Source organism: Calonectris borealis, chromosome 15 (genome assembly GCF_964195595.1).
Source record: "Calonectris borealis chromosome 15, bCalBor7.hap1.2, whole genome shotgun sequence".
Classification (NCBI taxonomy): Eukaryota; Metazoa; Chordata; class Aves; order Procellariiformes; family Procellariidae; genus Calonectris; species Calonectris borealis.
The window spans coordinates 12,920,050-12,940,137 of NC_134326.1; the positions used below are offsets into that span (position 1 = coordinate 12,920,050).

General features: G+C 42.8%; 1 protein-coding gene across 2 annotated transcripts in view; it reads left to right on the top strand.

The window, feature by feature from the left end:
• The first annotated feature begins 362 nt into the window (after positions 1-362).
• SGCD (sarcoglycan delta) overlaps positions 363-20,088 on the top strand; it is a 258,375-nt gene continuing 238,649 nt past the window's right edge. For both annotated transcript variants that reach the window (XR_012675910.1, XM_075164266.1), the window contains exon 1: positions 363-793. The gene's annotated coding sequence lies outside the window, so the exon portion shown is untranslated. The remainder of the gene's footprint in view (positions 794-20,088) is intronic.

Consider the following 20,088-nt stretch of genomic DNA (forward strand, 5'->3'; position numbering starts at 1 on the left):
CATCACTGGCGGGTGTGTTATTTCTCGAGGAGGCCATCCCCTCGTGACTGCTTGGCAAGCAAGGCTTATTTTCTCACCACCACTGGTCAGTTAGTATCTGGATGAGAAGCCTGAAAATATGAGGTGCTCCTGTGCTCGGTTCAAGATACACTGCGGATTTTAAGCCTGCTTTCTGTTCCTGCAGAAAAAGCACTTGGGCAGTATTACTGCACTCCGTGTTGCTGAAACCAGCAACGTAATGTGTCCCAGTTCTTGCAGAGGAAAAAATAAAATTGCTCCCAACAAAGACCTGTAATATTTGAATATAAATACATCTGACAAAAGTGTAACTGCATGCATATCAGGACAGGACAGTACTTGGCTATAATCATGAAGACTGACTAGAAGAAACAAGACTCACAATTAAGTAGAACGCTACAGAAATTGGCTTGCAGGCTACCGGCCTGTATCGAGAGGAAACAGGACCTCTGCAAGACAAATAGCAGTTCCCATGTGCTTATCTAGCAAAAACACATTGAACAAAATAAACTTGACTCTTTCCAGTGAACGTTTCGTGCTGATGAGAAAACTCGGTGACGTCTTCAGTGATGGAAAATAACAGGAGAGAGAGAAATTTGGGAGGGAGAGAGGGGTAGAGCTGGAGATGCAAATCTGGAAGAGACACAAAGCACCGTGCAGCAGTGAGACTGCAGCTTCACTGTGAATCCCTTCACCCCTCATCCATCCCAGCGTTGACGTGGGATCGTGGACGAGGACTCGTGTGACGTGGGAAGCAGCCGAATGGAGCAGCAAGGTGCGTCCTGCTGGACCTCTGTCCCCCTGGACACAGTGGATCATCCTGCTCTGTCTCATCATCGTTGTTGCTAACTTTGTATTTTCTGTAGCGACATAGGAAAGGCAGGCTCAGCCTTCAGAGGAGCTGTGGCTGTTGTTATATATAGTCTCCAGAAAAAACCCTGTGCTCCTCCAAGCTCAGTCTGAGTGCCTTTTACGTGCAGCTTTTCCCAGCCTTCCCATGGCTTTACAGGCATATAATAATTTTACCAAAAGAAACACTGCACATCCAAGGAATTCAGATTTAAACTTAAGTACAACATAAACCTCAGTGAGAGGTTATTTTGCTGTACGGTTCTCTCATATTGGGGAATTAATTTATCAGAAGTGCAAGAGGAGGTAGGTGCTTCTCTCTCCCACGTAGCTTAGAAATGTATGGGTGAACTTCTATACAAATGTAGTGGTACTTCTGAATTTCCTGGAATTGGAGTGTGATGGCATTTTTGGGGAATACTGAAGGCCTCCCACTTCTCTGTGTTTTATTGGAAGTGGCATATGAACAGCGTCCCACAAACATGGGTTGCAGAGCCTCTTGTTTCGTTGCCAAGCTTGAAGCTTTCAGCGTTGAGATTCATTTTGCAAGTTTGGGGAGGGAGAAGGAAGGAGAAGGAACACTTGGAAAAACTTTGATATTCTGAATGTAGGTGATGTAGTTTATAGGTTCAGGGTTCAGTTAGCCTGGCACGCTCACTGGGGTAAACCCAAAAATCCTGGGATGGCACGTGTTGTGTGTCGGTGTATGGACACTGTTAAATTTGTATGCCGTTTGAAAGATGTGATGTTTTTAGTGCGTAATTGCAAATTATGCTTTTATAATCAGCTTTGCCAGGGTAAAATGCAGTTAAATCCAGTGAAGTACAATATTTGTCCTAGCGTTAGACGGTTCATTTAATCACAGCTGCAATGAAGAGCTCATTTCTCTTCTCAGTTTGTTTCCAGTTTAGTTTCTTTTGCCTTTGAAGATGTGATGGCTGCTGGTTTGAGGGATCACTTAGTATTCCCTTCTTGCGAGAGGCATGGCGAAATACTGGGTAATGCAAAGACACTTGAAGCTGTGGTTCACCCGCTCAGATCGTATTAGGATTTGGATTTCAGTTGCGTTAAGGACAAGAATTATGCGTAAAATACATTTCTGAACTGTTTGTAAGTTTGGTGTGGCTTGGATCTGAGCTCCTGGTTCAGAACTAATCAAACTGCAGGCTAACAACTTTTAAAGGATGGAGATATAATCCGTTATCCATATAAGCTGCTACTGTCAGTTTGAACATCTGTAATATTTAGCACACCGTGACGCCGAATGCACTTTGGCATTAAGACTGAAAAATTTAGTATTTCTGTGTTTGTGGGCAACTCCTTCTCTTGGCTGGGCAGGTAATCTTGATTTAAAAAACAACCAACCAACCAACCCCGCCCCCCCCCCCCCCCCCCCCCCCCAAAAAAAACCAAACCCCAAAACCCCCCAAAACCAAGGGGGGGTAAAAAAACCCAACCCCATGAATTTAAATATTAAGCCTAGATCAAATCCTGAGGCTTTCCCCTTTTCTATTCGTGTGTTAGGGTTTCATTTTGACCCGATGGAATTGGCATAAATCAGGGCAGCAGTTTCCCGTCGCGGTCTTTTCAGGCTGTCCATCTGGTTTCCTCCCGTTTTCCTCCCATTTCACACTGCTTGGTTTCCAGTATTCCCTCCGTCCTTCTACTGTGAGCATCTACTTTATTTTAATCTTCCTGACAGGACCCTCTTACCTGTTCTTAACAAGCTCCATTTAACCCGGTCTGCCTTGAGCAGATTTGTATTTCTGCCTTCTGATTTCTCCGCAGGGCACGCAGCGAGCAGGCCCCTCTCGCCCATCGACACGTAGTATTTTGATAATTTTACACTCTTGCATTTAGGGTTTCTGTTCTCCTTGAAATATGCAGCCTGGAGCTGGCCGCGGGTGGGAAGCTCTGTTGTTTCTCAATCCTCCGCTCTTCCTCCAAATCCAGTCCTGGCCTCCACAGCCTGAGACCTCCTCCTTTGCCCTTCTTCTAGTGGAAAAAAAAACCACCCTGTTTGTTTGTTTGTTTATTTTTAAGTCACAGGAAGAGGACCTGAATGATCTGTTGTTGCTGAAAGTTGCCGGGCAAGAAATTTCCCTGCGTAATAGAGCATCTGCCCCAGGGACTAAGGACTGTCCCTCTGATGGACAGTTTAATCCCGGAGGGATTAGACTCCTTGCTATGTGCAGCAGAGAACAAGATGTATCCTGCTAATCCTGAGTTTGGTCTCTCAGAGATTATGGTGCACGTGAAGGTGGGTGACGGCAGGTGGCTTCTGCGGGAGGAGGCATTTTCCAATGTGCCGTGGAGGTGTTCGGGAGACGGCCTGGCACCCCGGGGCAGCAGCAGCCCCCGGAGCGGAGCAGGGCTCGCTTGCAAATTCTCTCATCAGTTTAGAGGGTTTGTTTGTAAAATCGTTCGAGGACTGAAATATTTCCACTTAGTTGGAAGAGAAGAGCCTTTGTCGCACCTCAGGCATTTTCTTTTCCAAAGCCGCTTTTGTCAAAGCGTGACTTGGCTCTTATATTGGTGAGTCTTTTTTTTTTTTTAATATTTTATTTCATAGACTCCTACCCATGTTGGCCGGAGCTTGCAGAGGGGCGAGGGGCAGAGGGCAGCGCAGGAGCTGCCCTGTGCGTTTGGCAGCGCGGTTGGGACCTCCTGCCTCCCACTGCGTTTCCCCTCTCGTTTCGAAGACCAGGCTGGCCACCGGCTCCGTGCGAGCGCTTGGAGCAAGTGGTAGAAGATTATTTTATAGAAGTGAATTATTGCAGGGCTGGTGGCCAGCCGGCTCTGTCTGAAGCCTCTCCTTTGGAGCATGTGAAGATTTATGGATAGCTCTAGCAAGTGCTGAAACACGTTGCTGAGTGGGGGTCCGGCTGACTTCACCGCACGTGTAAGCGTCTGGGTTTAAGATCTTTTTTAGCAACGGAATTGTATTCCTGGGGGAGCCTGAAGTGGTCAAAATGTCAGTTGCTTTTTTTTAAGCTTCCTAAAGTACCATGAACTGGAAAGGATATATGAAATTAGAGCATTCAAATTTTCTTTCTCTCATTATTTTTTCAACATATATTTAGGTAAGGAGGAGACTAATGTTTAGTTTCCGTTTCTCTTCTCCCTTGTGACTGAATCCTTCACAACAAAGAATTGCACTTTCTTTTCTAATTCTCCTCATTTGACATATGCCTTTGAATGATAATTTCCATCCTTTCTTGGTAAATACAGAATTTTCTTTTCAGAAAACATTTGAATGCTGTTTTAAAATAAAATTGAATTTCCATCTTTATGTAATTAAATTGTGTGAAGTCGGAAGGAAATTGGATAGGAATAGTGAACCTGGCATGTTATTTCCTCTTTTCTTCTGTGTAGGTACCTAAAAAACTAAAACAAAACCCCAAACAAAATACCCCTGGAAAGGAAGCTGTAGCGTCTGGTGCAGTAAGGGATAAAGACTTTGATCTCTAATATAAATGAAGGAGACTTATTTTTTCCTTTATCAACACAAAAAAGTCACTCTGAGACCCAGGCACTGGGGTTGCCTCGTGTGGTATAGATTTTGAAATTGCAGTGTGATTCTTCACTTTTTAATAAGTAGAAAATTGCACGAGAACTTTGACAAATTGACATCACTATCCAGTGACCTACCTAGGGGCGAAAAAGGAGGAAAACCCCATGAGAGTAGGATGATTAATTGGTTAAAACATTATATCGTGAACAAAACAATGTGGAGTCCTGTTTAAAGCATGTCTCAACTGGTAGCATCCATTTTTTTATTGTGTTTAATACCACTGTAATCCATCAAAAGGTATATAATGGTCTGCTTTTCAGTTCTAGGTGTATCCTAGTAGCTATCTTCCTTCTTTGTTAACATAAATATTAGCTATGAGGAAGCAAGCGTGGTTGAAATTTCTCTTTGTTCCAGACAAAGTATATAATTAGCTTAAGTTTATCCTTTCCTAAGGGAGAAATACTGCAGTTGGTCTTTTGTTTCCCTTCCTCATTACCCGGCGTTTGGCCAGAACAGCATGCTGTGGCCCAACAGCAGTGGGATGTTTTGCACGTGTGATATTCTGCGTATTCAGAGTTGGCTAGAAATAATACCAAACTTTTGCCCGAATGTGACTAGAATAACAGGCACATGCACTGTTTTAAAACATCCACGTTCATATTATGAACGTGAGCTTTCCATTTCTCCACTATCTTCCCCCCCCAAAACCCCAGTCTTTCTTTGTTCTTTAACACAGCAAGCCGGCTGAGGTGTGCTGGGTCAGTACGCAAGCATGTTCCTTTCCGTGCAGCACAGTGACTGACTGTCCTGACTTCGGGTGACTTCTAAGATACCTGTGTGTTTTGGGTTTCATTGCATCTTTTGTTTCCTTACCTAGCCCTTTCCTTGTTTTTCTAGCCTGAAAAATTGAGATTATTAAATAGAGTTTCAGTGCTCTGTTGTGTTTGCCTGCATAAGGTGTAAATTATATCAGGACCGGGCTCTGAGTTACTGTTAGATCTTGTTAGGCATGTGATTTGAACACGTTTTATGCACGTGAAAACATACAAAAAACCCTTGAACTTGTAGAAAAAAATGAGCTTCCTGCAATTCAAATAATAGCGGGTAATTACTGTATCATATCTGTTCCCAATTTTCTTCAAAGAACTGTTTCTCATGGCTGGTTTTTGTTGTTTTGGTGTCATAATGGCATAGCTGGGAGCTGTAATTTGCAGCATTTTCCTTCAGAGCAAAATATACAAAGATGTTTTCGATGTTTAGCTGTACTGTTTCAAGGTAGCTTTGACGATGAGTCGATGATTCGGGTATCCAGTGCGATGCCGGCGGGAGACTGGGTAGGAGCCTGGGACAGAAACGGAGAGGAGAGAGAGGGGTGGCTCGGAAGTGCTGTGGAGTACTTTGCAGCCTACGCGTATTCTCCCAGGGGATGCGGAGCTCTACGTGTTGCTCTGCTTCACCGAAAAATAAGCTACACTGTAAAATGTGAAAATTAGTTTAAAAGTGATTTGACAAATTAGAAAATGGATTCAAAAAAAGGGGGAAATTTGGGAAAAAAAGTGTTGATTGTGTTCAGTTCCTCATCAAAAGCATGAAACAAAACAAGTCGTGGCACATCTCCAGGTCTATAATGGTTCTTTTCCTTTTCAGTCCTCTTTAGGACCAAATCAAACAAACACTCATTGACTTGTTCTCCAGCTTTAGACCAAGTTGGCTATGCCTTTCAGTAGCCTCAAGAGAAAGTTAAAACATATTCCTGGGCCTTTATTCAACAGTTTGTTTAATGTGCTTTTTCTTTAATTTAATTTTATTTTTCCCGTTTGGTCCAGGGACAGACTTTTCCAGGCTATTCTGTCGTTCTCCATCAGTTTTTTGTTTTCTTAATATCCCGAAGTATATAGTACTAGGGAAGTGCTGTATCCCAGGGGTATGTGGATTCACTTTCCCAAATACAGCAGTGCCCAGCACCGGGAGAAGCCGTGCGTGGGCATGGAAGAAAGCTGCATGCATCTACTCCTGTTCTCTTCATGGCAACTTAGCTTTCTAGCCAAAACATTTCTGTATGCAGCATCCCTGCCTGCCTTGACCGTTACCAGCATATAATCCTGGGAGCATATAGCCACCTGTGGTCCACCAGCCCCAAACAACTGTGGATTTCCTCCTTCCCCTTAGTTGCCACATATCTCTGTATCAAATCACTTATTTTAATCCTTAAATAAATGTATTTAATGATGAAATAAATTAGTATAACCCATTTTCCTTTTTTGAGCATCCTGAGGTGCACAAGTGGACTCCAGGTAACACTGGGTAAAGCCACACATGTGCAAATTAAATACTTGGCTTGTGCATTAAAAACATTATCTGATTCTGTAAACACAGGACATTGAGGTCTGGTGTTGTAACTGAAATGAACCAAAGCAAAGTGAAACTCCAGTTTCCACCAGAGAGTGGAGGCATGTACTTCTGCAGCTTTATGCACTTTGGAACATGTCTTTGGTTTTTTTAGCTGAATTCAGCCCTGAGGGTGAATGAGTGGCAGCCAAATTAACATGATGGTCTCTAAAGGCTCTGAATGGATTTTGCATGATCTGTGCAGCAGAATTTGTTTGGAGTACAATGGTCATGATGGTTTTGGCAAGAAGAAAAAGCAAACTTTCAGTAGAAGAATTTTTAAAAAATACGTATTCTGGACTTAAATTACTGAATTTAAATAGTATTTTCTATAAGAACAGTAGTTAATATCTGACAAAACTCTGTCAAATAACACAGTAGTTCTTTTACTGGGGAGCTGGAGACAAGTGGAACATACTGCTCATAGCATCGTACCTTGTAGCTGAATGGCATAGAAAGGGAATTAAAGATCATCCCTTCCCTGTGCACCCGTCCTGAGCAGGGCAGGGAGCAAAGGTGGTTCTTGGAAGCTCTCGCTCTGGGCTTGTCTTTGGCCGATGTGTTGGCTGAAGGTCTGCCGTTTAACTCTGCTGGTTTAATTCTGGTTTAATACTGGTTGCTTATCAGTATGAGGCCAACAGCAACGCTGACTTCAGTCTGCAGAGTTGAGTACGGGCTGCTCTGAATCTGCTGCTTTCAGAAGTTCACTGCAATTAAACTCCCAAACGTTTAATGAGGTGTAGGTAGATAATATTGGCTGGTATTTTAGATAATAGTCAAGATGATGAAATGCTGCAGGAGCAATTCAGGGAAAGGACAGGTTATTGTGGCTGAGGACAGAGTGGTTGGTGAGGGGACGCGGCAGCGTCTCAGCGGGGTGGGTACCAGTCCTCGTTTCTTCCCCTGGCACTGCCGGGCACTGGTGTGTGGCTTGGGTCAAATGCCTGGGAAAACGTGTCACACAAAAGCTGCCTGCAAACCGTGATTCTCTGCCTTCAGGGATTTGTGAGAATAAATCTGTTAAGATGATGACGTGGCTACGGATACGATATTAACGGGGCTGAATAAAGCTCTTTGGATAGTGAGGTGGTGACATGCCGGGAGCGGGGGTGGAAGGTGACTTTTTTAGGTAGCTGAAATCTGCGTGTAGGAAGTTTGTACCCCCAGAGCGAGGTTAAAATCGCTGCCCATCTCACCTGCCGAAATTGTTCCTACGTAAGGCAAGCGAAGCAGAAGAAAACAGCTTCTTCAGCTCTGCCCTGTTTCTCTGTCTCAGGGTAAAATAAAGCACTGAGGTATGCTCGTGCAGCCGCTCATTCCTCCACCAGCACCTCGCGAGTGCAGAGGAGCCAATCTTTCTCTGTGAGAAATCTGAGTGTTAATAATTTCTGGCAGGTGTTGTGCTGAAGCAGACAATTCTGTAACGCCGGCCAGGCGTGTTGAGGAGTTACACTGGACAGGGCAAGGAAAACACTTCATTCATGTTTGAATTCCTTGCCTCTTCGCAGCCTCCCGGGGCAGCGGTGCGAGCCGGGGCAGATCCATTTCACGTGGAAAAGCCTCCAGCGATGGTCTGGTACGCGGCGGCAGCTGCTTATTTCTGGGAGAACACCTCCTGGGTTGTAGGTTTTTTTCTTTTTTTCTTTTTTTTTCCCTCCTTTTTTTAAAGTGAATGAAAATCGTAAAGATACTCCATCATGAGGCACGATTAAGGCTGATGATCTGGTCCCCTAATGTCATTAGGTGGATGTGAAGTACAGTATTCAATTGAACATGTTAAATGTAAGCCTAGTTAGTTATTCTTTTATTAGTTATATTTGAAATGAGACCTTCCCCCCTCATTTGAAATAAGACCCCTAATATTTCTAACTATTGGTTTTCTCCACGACATTTTTAAGCTGTTTTGCAAATGGGTGTTAGAAATTGGGTTGACTGGGGAAAAAAGTGAGTTGTTATAAAGGAAAAATATTGTGTTTTCAGTATTGTTGTATTTAAAAGTCATTGGGGAAAGGAAAAGCAAGGTGGACTAAAGGTTCCAGCATTTCCTTGTGATATTTTTCAGTTTAGAAAAAAATGAGTGTTTTATAACTGAGACTCACTTGAAATTACTGATTCTTGCCTGATCCCTTGCTGGATTTCTCAAGTATGGTTGCCCGTGCCACATTAGGATCACAGACATGAGATGTGTGAGAAATTAGTATCTGTGCCATGAGAATGTTATCAAATATATTGCTTGAATCTAGGAAGACCTTTTCCTGTTCTTTAGGGATGACATCATAGAGGTCTACCCTATTGATTCTCCTCTTAAGTCTAAGCCACTCTGGGGTGAGCATGTGTGAGGTCTGGGGTAACAAGCTGCTGTATCCCAGTCAATCCACAGTATCTCCCCATGGGTAAATACAAGATAATTCAAGGCTGCTTAATTTAGGGTTATGAAAATATTTGTAATCATAAATATATTTTTAATATCAATATAATTTTTCTAGGCCAGCTAGCTCCAAGGGTTTATGGAACTGGTTTAGGTCTCCGTTGCATTGCATAAGTAGGATATAAACACCCAATGAAGTGTCTTTTAGTCTTTATGTTCCCAATGCAAGGGATATTTTTGTAATAGATACTACAAAAATGTTGAAAGTAGTAGAACAGTTCTGTTTTTAAAATAGAGGGTATTCCACGCAAGAAGAGATCAACATAGTGCTGTTCAGTACTGTGTAAATATTTGTATATGAATAGAATAGTCTTTTTAAACAAATAACTCTGAGGAGAGAAGATTTTCTTTGTGCAAAGATTGTACGTATAATAGTTTTCACCTACCAGTTTAGCAATGCATTCACATTGTAATTTTATTTGCACGGCACTGTATTCGTACAAGGCAACAATGGCAGAGGAAGCAGTCAGCATTTCTCACTACATGAAAACAACAATTTAAACACTCAAAGGTATTTTGCTAGTGACACTCTTCTTGTCTTCCCTTTCTCTTTCTAATGCATCAGTGATTGATATTATTGTCCACTTTGCAGAAGGACAGCGTCTGGCAATTCACGCTTCACTAAGAGGTTTCTGATAAAGTTAGAAAAGCTGTGAAGTGAGATCAAATTTCACTAAGAAAATTAATATTCTTTCACAGCTAAATTAAAGTTTTTAAAATAATTAGATGTCTAGATGCACTGTACTCTAAAATAGATGCCCTTCAGAAATCTAGAATGAAATAGTATTTGTGTTTAATATGATACTTAATATTTATTTCCCTCTTTTTATTTAGAACAAAAGTGAAAGTGACACATTGCTGTAATATTTCCAGATTACTGCATTATTCTTACAAAGTGGTAGGGTGCTTCATATTTCCCTGGCAGTTCTGAATAACCGTTGTTAATGACTTAAATTAGAAATAATTTTTCCTTAAAGGCTGTAGAAGTAAATCTGTGCATCAAAGGCACTTTTTGAGAGCAGTATCCAGCTTTCTGCACAAAGTTTCCCCATGCCCAAGCAGGTTAATACAAATGATTGATGCCTGGGCTGAGTTGTTCGGCTTTTTTAATTCTCCTCCTCCCTATGATTTCCTTTTGCTCTCACCCTATGTCATATAAGGTGGTAGCGAAACAGCTGTCCTAGGATCTAATACGAGATATTTTGTCAGCATATGGTGGTAGCCTTAACTGGGGTACGATCTGAATACCGATGGCTTTTCCTGCTGCCGCTGCGGGTACAGGTGGGGTATGACTGGGACGACCGGGGACGACTGCCAGGCAAATGCCGAGCGCTGCTTGAGAGGGGCACAGCGGCACGTATCCCAAATGCAAAATCCAGTTGCTGGGATGTTTCTCCTACTCTAAACCAAGCTGGGTTTTTTAAAATTTTTTTTTTATTGGTATTAAAGAACAACTGTTAATACTGAAAATCAGGTCTGTAATAGAGACTTTGAAACAATTCACATCCTGAAAATAAAGTGTGAGCCTAAGCTGGCTGGTAGATCAAAGCCCGGTGGTGTCTGGGCATGTGAGCCGCTGACTTCGGTGAGCGGCTGCGAAGCCGGCGGGCAGAGCCGGCGGGACACGCACGGAGGCACGCAGCTCTTGTCGGCTGGTTGCAAATGAAGTGGGTTATTGTTTAGTTAGCGAGTCCCAGGATACTGCTGTGGTATTTCTTCTCAAATCCTGGTGCCCGGCATAATAATGCATCTGTTTGAGGTATGGAAACAATTTACATGAATATCCAAATGGATCAACTATTTGGAGAACATGTAAATGCGCAAAATAAAGAAGAGTATCTGAATTGAGACATGACTGAAAGTTAGTAAGGAAGGGACAAAGGGTCATTGAGGAGCTTAAGGGTGGGACACATGAAGATTCCAATAAAGCCCTGAATTCATTTTTTTGTTTTGCTATTATTCAAAGACCCCACTTTTTGACCAGTTATGAGCTTGTTTTTAGTTAACTGGAGGCAGCTATCGTTTTGCACACTCAGGAAATCACCGGTCTCTGAGGGGCAGAAGCACGTACGTGCGGTTGATTCTTCTCACGCAGCTTGAGCAGAGCAAACAGCTCCAGTAGTGCTCTTCTGGGACTTTGAAATGAAAGTTGCTTCTTTTCCTTACGAGATTTAAATGTTGCCTTCAGATACACATGCATGACTTCTTGCTGAAGTTCCTGCTCCTGCAGTTCCTAGGTAGTAGCAATCCATACGGATTCGTTACCTTCAGTGGGGTGACATAATTAACATGAGCTCAGATCTAGCCCTTAAGGGATTCTTAAAATTTCAAGCTAATTTGAGTATAACTTTCAAGCCAATTAAATGCCTGCTTTAGGAAGTGCAGAGTGGCTATTTTTGTTCTTTTTATTCCCTTATTCCTGTAATCCAGTTGTGCATAAGTAAGCATATCAGAATGAATCCCACAACGTTGATCGTTTCTGGAAAGGGATGCTGTAAGTTGGCTAACGGAAAATGCTGAATTATTAAGTAGTTTTCTAAATACATTGCATCTCAGGATAAAATTAATAGGATGGCAGACACAATTGTTACATTGAGGCTAAGCCCTAAGATTTGCAGATGGAATAGAAATTATTTTTATGTAGAAGAACAGCATGAGTCTATGAAGAGCTTCTGTTCTATAAAACCCTTGCTGAAGTCACCAGAATTGGTTTTCCTTTGTATGGGAATGCTTTGTTATCTTGCACCAACTGTTTTCACCAGAAAGAAACTAAATTTTATCTCAAGAATGATGTTCATAAAAGCTTTCTAAATTGTAAAGGCAAGCCCATGAAAGACACTTATATTTTTGTGTATTGTTTTAAAGATGGGGGTAAATGTCTTCTACAAAAGGCATGTGTGATAGGCTATGGATGATACTGGGGATGGAGGATTTTGACCTGTCTGTGTAATAAGATAGCTGGCTCTAATTAACTAAATCAAGCTTGTAATTGGCCATTAAGACTCTGGATGTCTTTTAGTGCCTACTGGAATTGCCATTTTGTTGGTCATATATTCTGTGGTGCCTCGGGACCGTTGCTGGTTTGCTCCCATTAATGCACAATTTCCACTCTGCCTGTCCTTTAACCTTATTTAGAAAGATCAAATTTTTAACGAGACCACCTGGCAAGGTGATAGGGTGTTTGGAACCGCTCCTGGTTCTACTGGAAATCTCGGCTGCCTGGCAAAGGTGCTGTTGTAAAAGAGATTAGCCAGAATTAATTTACTTGCAAGGTTTAAGGTGAAGAAGAAATTTTTCTCCAGATCAGAGTCAAGAACTGTTTTCAGGTTTCTTTTTGTTTTCCTTTTCTGCAGAGGACCTGCTGCCCTTCTGGGATCATCTGGGCATTTTCATCCAACTTCTTCTTTCCTTCTGCTTATGCCTGTTGTTTTCTTCATGCAACCCTTTCTGGTTCAGGCCCGGGTTGTTGGTACTAATTTGCAGGTCTCCGTTGGGAGTGTCATGTGGTTGGGAAACGGGGGAGATGTGGTGGCTGTTCTGTGTGATGTGACGGTGTGACTGAACGTTGCTGCTTTGCAGGGGCCAGACTTGGCCCGCTGCAGCTTTGTGTTCCTGCGATTACCCCTAAATGTGGAAGTCACAGCTGACAGCTACGTTATTTTAAAAGCATGACTCTCTCCTATCCCCTTGCTGTGAAATGGTGCTATTCAGAGTACTTTCTGTGCTGGTGTAATTATATCAAAGAGTAGAAATTTGATGGTAGGAATAGCATCTGTAAATTTTTATTTCCCTGATGACGGAAATATTGGAAAGGCTTGACAGTACCATGGTAATCATCATATACATTTAATAGAAGCAGTTGTATGCTAAGCGTCAACTGAATATTAAGATTGTATTATTAAATATGGATCTACGCGTGGCTGCTAACTGTGCTTTTGATCAATTCATATAAACATGATACATCACTCAATTGTGTTAAATTTAAGTTAACAGTTAATCTTCACTTAATTAAAACTGCAATTTTGGCAACCTCCCGTTTAGTGATTGCTGTAGACTCTTTGAAGCAGTCAAGCGAAATGCTTGTGGTTTATTTATTTTTTTATTTTATTTTTACTGCTTTTTGAGACAATATGGTTAAGGGAAGCACCTTGTAAGATAAAAGCTGGAAAAATCATTTGAAGTGTGTGTAGCTGAAGTATTGCTCTGACCAGCTGATCTGGCTTTGAGAGCGTTGTGCTGTGTTACAAATACGTAGGTATCTTTAGTTTCACTGTTTGAAACTTACTGTTCGCGGAGACTGTATGGCAAACAAGCCCCTTCATACTGCTTAGAGAGTAGGTGTGGAGCTACAGAGGTGAAGAAAGCTTTATTAATCCCACCTCTGGTCCTTCAGCCTAATTGATTTTTGACACAGCTGTTGGAAAACCCCTGGCTTTTTCTCAATTGAATGTTCCTTTTTCTGAAGTGCTACAGAGAGCACTGAAAGTGCAAGCTGCTTTTTTTTGTGAGAAACTAAGGCTGAAACTCTGCGGGAGGAATTTAGTGAACACTAAAGAAACAGTCATTTAAATTATGGAGAAAAGGCAATAAATCACTGTGCTTGGTACTCATTCTGAACTTCATCTCATTTAGAGACTTTTTTCCGTGTTGACAGAATTAAAATATTAATTTGGTTTTCAATGAATCTCTTTCAGCTGCACTTTATGTTTCTGCCTGAAGTTTTTATAGATTTTGTCACTTTAAAAAATGTATTACTAAGGGCAGGGTTCAGAAATTAGTATCTACTGATACTCGTTTTGAGTTATCCCATTCGGATGCAGTACAGCTCAGGCAAGCAAATCTGCTTTGGATGCACCACACCACCTGATATATATGTTTCATATATATATGAAAGTGGTCATGGAGCTGGGCTGGGAAAGGAGAGCGGCTTGAGGCCCAGAGAGTTGCAAAATTAACTCCACTAAAGGTGAAAAAAATTAAATAGGGTAAAATATTTCCAGATCTTAAATCTCCAAAAGTAAAAGCACATGCCAAAGTCATACTGCATTGTGCTAACGACTGGATGGCCTTAGGAAAGGAAGCAGGATTATCCTTCTTAGAGACCTTGCCCAAGCAGTTCCTCAGGCGATACACGGGGTGTATATATTTCCTTGTAAACTGTACAATCACTACATTTCCAGCATAGTCAAAAAAAAGTAACGAAGGAGCCTCTTTGATATGGTTTTGCTGTGCAGAGCATGGGCAACCCTTTGGTCTTGTACAGCCACCAGTAATCTCTTGCTGTGTAGAAACTGCGCATCTCTTCAGCTGGTGCCACTTCTTCTAGTCTTCCCAATAATTAAATTATTCCTTAAACATTTACTGTGGTAGAAGTCAGGTTCATCTCCGTGGCAGACAAATGTAATGTCTCCACAAAGGAAATGCACCTGCAGCATGCTACAGAAACGATTGCCGAGTGATGGACGGTTAATTGTCTTCAAGTTCTAGGCTTGCTCATGCTATTTTAATGGCCTGTGAGGCTTTTTATTCCAGCATATATGGAAAATGAGATATTGCCAGTTGCATGTGACCTAACAGTTGTTGGTGATCTTGCACAGTCCATGAAAATGGGAAATGGGGAGGAAGAGATGAGATGTAGAACAACGAAACTATTTTTAGCTTAATAAGATACACTAGCTATAAAGATTTCAATGACCTCTGGGCTGCTCTGCTTTGGAGGATCACGTGTGGCCTGGGTGCGCACCCAGGGTCTGAAATACAGGCTTGGCTTCTCTGTCCCTGACAGTAATGCCATACGGAGTGAGACCTCATTAATTAGGCCTGTTCCACAGGAGCACTTACTCTCCACTTATGTAATGAATTTTCTGTAAGTAAAAGTGTAGTACAATAATTGTGATGCATGATGGGCGTGTTTAGATAACCCTCCTATTATTTTAGGAAGTGCAGTTCTTCAAAGAAAACTTATCCCAAGGTGTCCCTTAAACTTTTCTTTTGTATTACCCTCTGGATTACTCTCCTATCTCCTTCCTTTGATATGTTAATTCAGTCATTTTCCCTATCAGGGCTCATTGCTCCTGCTTTTTTCTTCTTTTTTTTGAATGTAATTTAATTTTGTGGAGAGTTAATGCTTATCAGTCTTGTTTTACTATTTGAGAATTTCTGTGACCATTTTTCTTCTTTGAAATGAAAGTCTGCATACTTTCCTGACCTGACTTCTTTTGTGTTTACTAGTACATTATGTTACAATTTTTTAACAGTTCTTCCTTACTATTCTTTATTCTTCTATAAACAGCAGCACTGATTATCATAGAATCATAGAATGGTTTGAGTTGGAAGGGACCCTAAAGATCATCTAGTTCCAACCCCTCTGCCGTGGGCATGGACACCTTCCCCTAGACCAGGTTGCTCAGAGCCCCGTCCAGCCTGGCCTTTGACACTTCTGGGGATGGGGCATCCACAACTTCTCTGGGCAACCTGTTCCAGTGCCTCACCGCCCTCACAGTGAAGAATTTCTTCCATGTATCTAATCCAAATCTACCCTCTTTCTGTTTAAAGCCATTGCCCCTTGTCCTATCACTACATGCCTGTGCAAAAAGTCCCTCTCCAGCTTTGTTGCAGGCCCCATTCAGGTACTGGAAGGCTGCTGTAAGGTCTCCCTGGAGCCTTCTCTTCTCCAGGCTGAACAACCCCAACTCTCTGAGGCTGTCTTCACAGGAGAGGTGCTCCAGCCCTCTGATCATCCTTGTGGCCCTTCTCTGGACTTGCTCCAACAGGTCCATGTCCTCCTTATGTTGGGGGCCCCAGAGCTGAACACAGTACTCCAGGTGGGGTCTCATGATAGCTAGGGCTGCTTGGGTCTTAGAATGCTTTAGCATAATTAAGAAACATAATTAAGAAACCTTCCTGACCAGAAGGTTTTGTCAGGCTCTCTTCTAGGCACATACTTGTTAACTCTGAAACTTTAACCAAGATTAATCAAATTTACCCCCAGTTCATGAAGACTTTACTCTTGAATTCCAGTGCTTGTTAGCATTGAAGGATGGTCACAAATTAAGCCTCTGGCATTAGATGCTTCTGTCTCTTGGCCAAAAGCATCACCTGTCAGATTTCACCAAAACTTGTACAACATATGAGATCTGACTTGTTTTTCATCAGCTATATGACAAATGATAATGAATTCATATCTATCTACCGTTGTATCAAAAATTAGGTGTCTAGCTGTGCCACCCGCGCACAGCCTGGATGATGCTGATTCTGCAGGGCTGGGGTTGCCTCATACTGAATTGTAAAAATCTAATTCTCTATCCATTTCTTACTCAGCATAAAGCTGATAAAACAGTTTTGTCGTTTATTCTTCAAATTTAGCAAAAGTCATATGGTTTAGCAGGAGCTTAATTATATTTACTGTAGAGTTCAGCCAGCTCTTTCAGTTTTCTGGTTTTTTTTCGCCTTGCGGTACTGCAGAAACATGCTGGCAGTACAGCCGAAAACATCACTGCTCGATTCCTTCCCAGCAGATGGTGGTGCCCTTATAAATCTCATGGTGCCGATGCACTAATACAGGAGAGCTTCAGCGACCAAAGAAGAGGGGAGGAAGGAAAGCCCAGATTTAGCAGTTCATTGACATGCGGCCCTTCATGTCACTGCAATGGTCTCGGTGAGATGCCGCTATTAGGAGACTCGGAGGGTTTGTGTAGTCAGAGCGGTGAGTGAAGTGGAACATAAAGGTAGCAGATTTCAAATCAGCCTTAGCGGGTACAGTACCAGTCTGTCCATCAGCACGGAGTCACCTCCCTTTGGTTCTCTGTGGGCCTGCTTTCACAGTGTTGGAGGGTTTGCCTTCCTCTCTATAATACTAATGTATTTAACAATATTTTTCAGCTCGTTAGAAGTGTACCGTGTCTTTGCCTCTGGGTACTTGAATAGCGATTAACAGTATCAGTATGTAATGAGGTACTCTATATAGGTTGAAAGAGAAAGTCCTTCTTTTCCTCTTACGTGTCTAGCGAACATCAAATGAAATTCAAACCTTGTGGGTTACTGGTTTTTGTCATATCCTTGTGCTTTGTGTTGGTGTGAGTGAATCTTGGTGTCCGGGGATTATCACTCACGCTGATGGAATAGGGTGCCTGTGGTCCGTCGGCGCTGAAATTCTCCGCTGAGTATTTCTTTGTACGGCTGGCTCCCCGTCAGAAGCCAAAGTTGGAGAAGTCCTGAACTTTGGGGATATCTCGACCTTGCTGAACCACATCTTTTTGATGGGCTGCAGCTAGATCCACGAGCCAGCTGTACTCAAAGGCATGGGAAGTTTTCATCTGGAGATGGATTTCAGGTCTTATCTCTGCTTGATTTTTCCCTGACTCCTCCGTGAACTACCCTGTGCTACTGTGCGGTTGCTCTGACAGGCAAGACAGAGATTTTGTGATTAGGAGCCTTCCATCATATGGAAGTCCCTGCTGCGTTTCATCGCCAGCTGTCTTCCTGGGGCTGAGGAAGCTTTGCTTTTACCATGCTTCACACAGCATTAAACTGTGTAGAAAAGGCTAAATATTGTAGGCCAGATGCTGCTTTCCCTTTGCCTTTTATCAGCCTAGAGAGTAATTTCACTCCTGGGATGGCACTTTGCTCATGTTAACTGGTGCATGACTGCAAGAGGCTCCTGTTCGTCCTCAGTCCTCCCGGTCCCCTGGCACAGAGAGGACTCTTTGCAAAGGATTATTTCCATAGTGGGGTGATTGCATGGGACCACCTTTTCTTTTCCATTTTGGGGGTGTTTTCGTGGTTTTCCTTCCAGCTGCAGCCACAAAGGCAGGGAGAACGTGGAGTGGTTTTATTTTTTTTTTCTTCTTCTTTTTTTTTTTTTAAGGAATCCTTAAAATGGGAATGACAATGAGATCTTTTATCACCAACATGTGCTTTGACTGGAGCTAACCTCTCTAGATATTTATCTAATAAAACTGAAGTTTTCTGCAGTATCCACAAGACCAAGAGGTGTTCTTTGAAGGTGAACTCCTCCTACCCACTTACCTTCTCCGTTTCTGTTTGGAGATGCTCCTTACCCCGCTTTTATCCTGTGAGGGAGGAATTTTCTGAGCCTGAAATGAAGAAGCAGCCCCTGAGGGGACTTTAATACAGAGAGTTTACAACTCAGACAATAATTTGGGTCAATTGAAATGGCATGTGGGTGTGGGTTTAAATAAATAGCTTTAACCTTTAGCTTACTGATGGAACTGAAAATAGATACAGGGTTGGGCACATTGGAAGAAATGTGTACCATTGCTGCCAGCATTACTTTGAATAAATAGATTGCTCTTCAGGGCTGTCAAGCCAGCACCTTCGCCAGTAAGAGCAAATAAGATTTTTTTTTTTTTCTTTTTCAACCAGCAGCCGAGTCGAAAAGAAGCTCTTATCTTTTTTTGATGGCTTCACGTTCACAAGCCTGTACTTTGCAATTTGCCTATATCAACTGGAATTTAATAATATTCATAGATCTTTATGCTTATGGACTTGCCCAGTTACACCTGTATGTAGGCTCTGCCTAACCAGTTATATCCTAAAGGAAGAATTAGAGCATGTGTTGATCATTATTGGATGTTAATACCTTGTTTCAGCCAGGAACTCTGTGAACTGTTTTTTTTCCATTATTTGTGGCTCAGGAACTGGAGGAGAGCTCATGAAATTATTGGCTTAGTTTACAGGCCAAAAAGTGATGGAAGTGCTCTAGTAATAGTGCTCTCTAGTCGGAGCTCTATCACTGCTGTTGCCCAGACCCTAGATGTGGAGTAGTACGAGCTCCCGTAGCTTGCATCTGCAGGAGGAGAGCAGAAGGTAACACAGTACCAGCAGAACTCTTATGCTAGCATACAGACATGTATCCAGAGAAGAAATATGAAGTTCATCATTATTTTAAGCTCCTAACAACATGAAATTGTCGTCCAGAGTATTGTGATGAGAAGCAGCTATGTGGCAGCTACTCAAAATTGTCCACAAAGAGTTGATCTGAAGTCAAAATTTGCAGTTAGCTGGTGTGAGGGGAAGAGAAAGCCATTCCTTTCCTCAGAGGAGTGAAAAATCTGTTTAAAAATCAAACAAAACAAAGCAAAAGAACGACAAAACAGACGTAACGGGAACGTTTTGTTAAGGTTTCAAAGCGTAGCTGAACCCAAGCTTGGGGACTCCTGGTTGAGCGGTGTTTTCCCCTGCCCTGCAGCTCCAGGCCCCAGTCACCCCGTTGATGGTCGGCCCAAGCAGAGATCGGAAGCCCTGGGAGTCCATGTCGTACCAGAGACGGCCTGGAAATCGCAGCTCTTCGGTCGCTGTACCAGGGCTGCTGGGCCCGGCCGCCGTGGCCCCGAGCAGGAGAGCTGTGAGGAGTGCCGCACAAGGTGGGTCTCCAGGCTCACTGCTTCCGAAGAGGGGAGTTGCGACCCGCATGCCTCAGAAAACCTCTAAATCCTGGGCTGCTTGTCTGCCTCGCCAGGCCGCTTGGTGAGCGCGCTCAGAGCTGCAGGGAGCAGCCTGATGAGTAGCTTGGTGCCAGTGAACTTCTTGAGGAAAGAAAAAGCCAGTGTTGGGTGTCAAAGGCTTGAGGAAACACGGTTTCTGATTTATCTTCTCCCTGTACCAAGTGCCGCTCAGAGGCTGAAGGTCTGCCCGTGAGGAAGGAAGCTGCAGGCTTGGCCTGGTTTATGCTGATGGGTTGATATTTTGGCACTAAATCAGTGTTGTAAATGTTCATTGCATCCTACAGCACTAAACCAGTCAAGCGGCCGAGTGTCCTCGCTCTTCAAAGCTGGAGCTGCATTTCCTTTGCAAAGGCCAGTAGTATTAAACGGCAGCGTAGGCCGCCCACCCTTAGTAATGATGAAGTTCAGCAGCACGGGAATTGCCT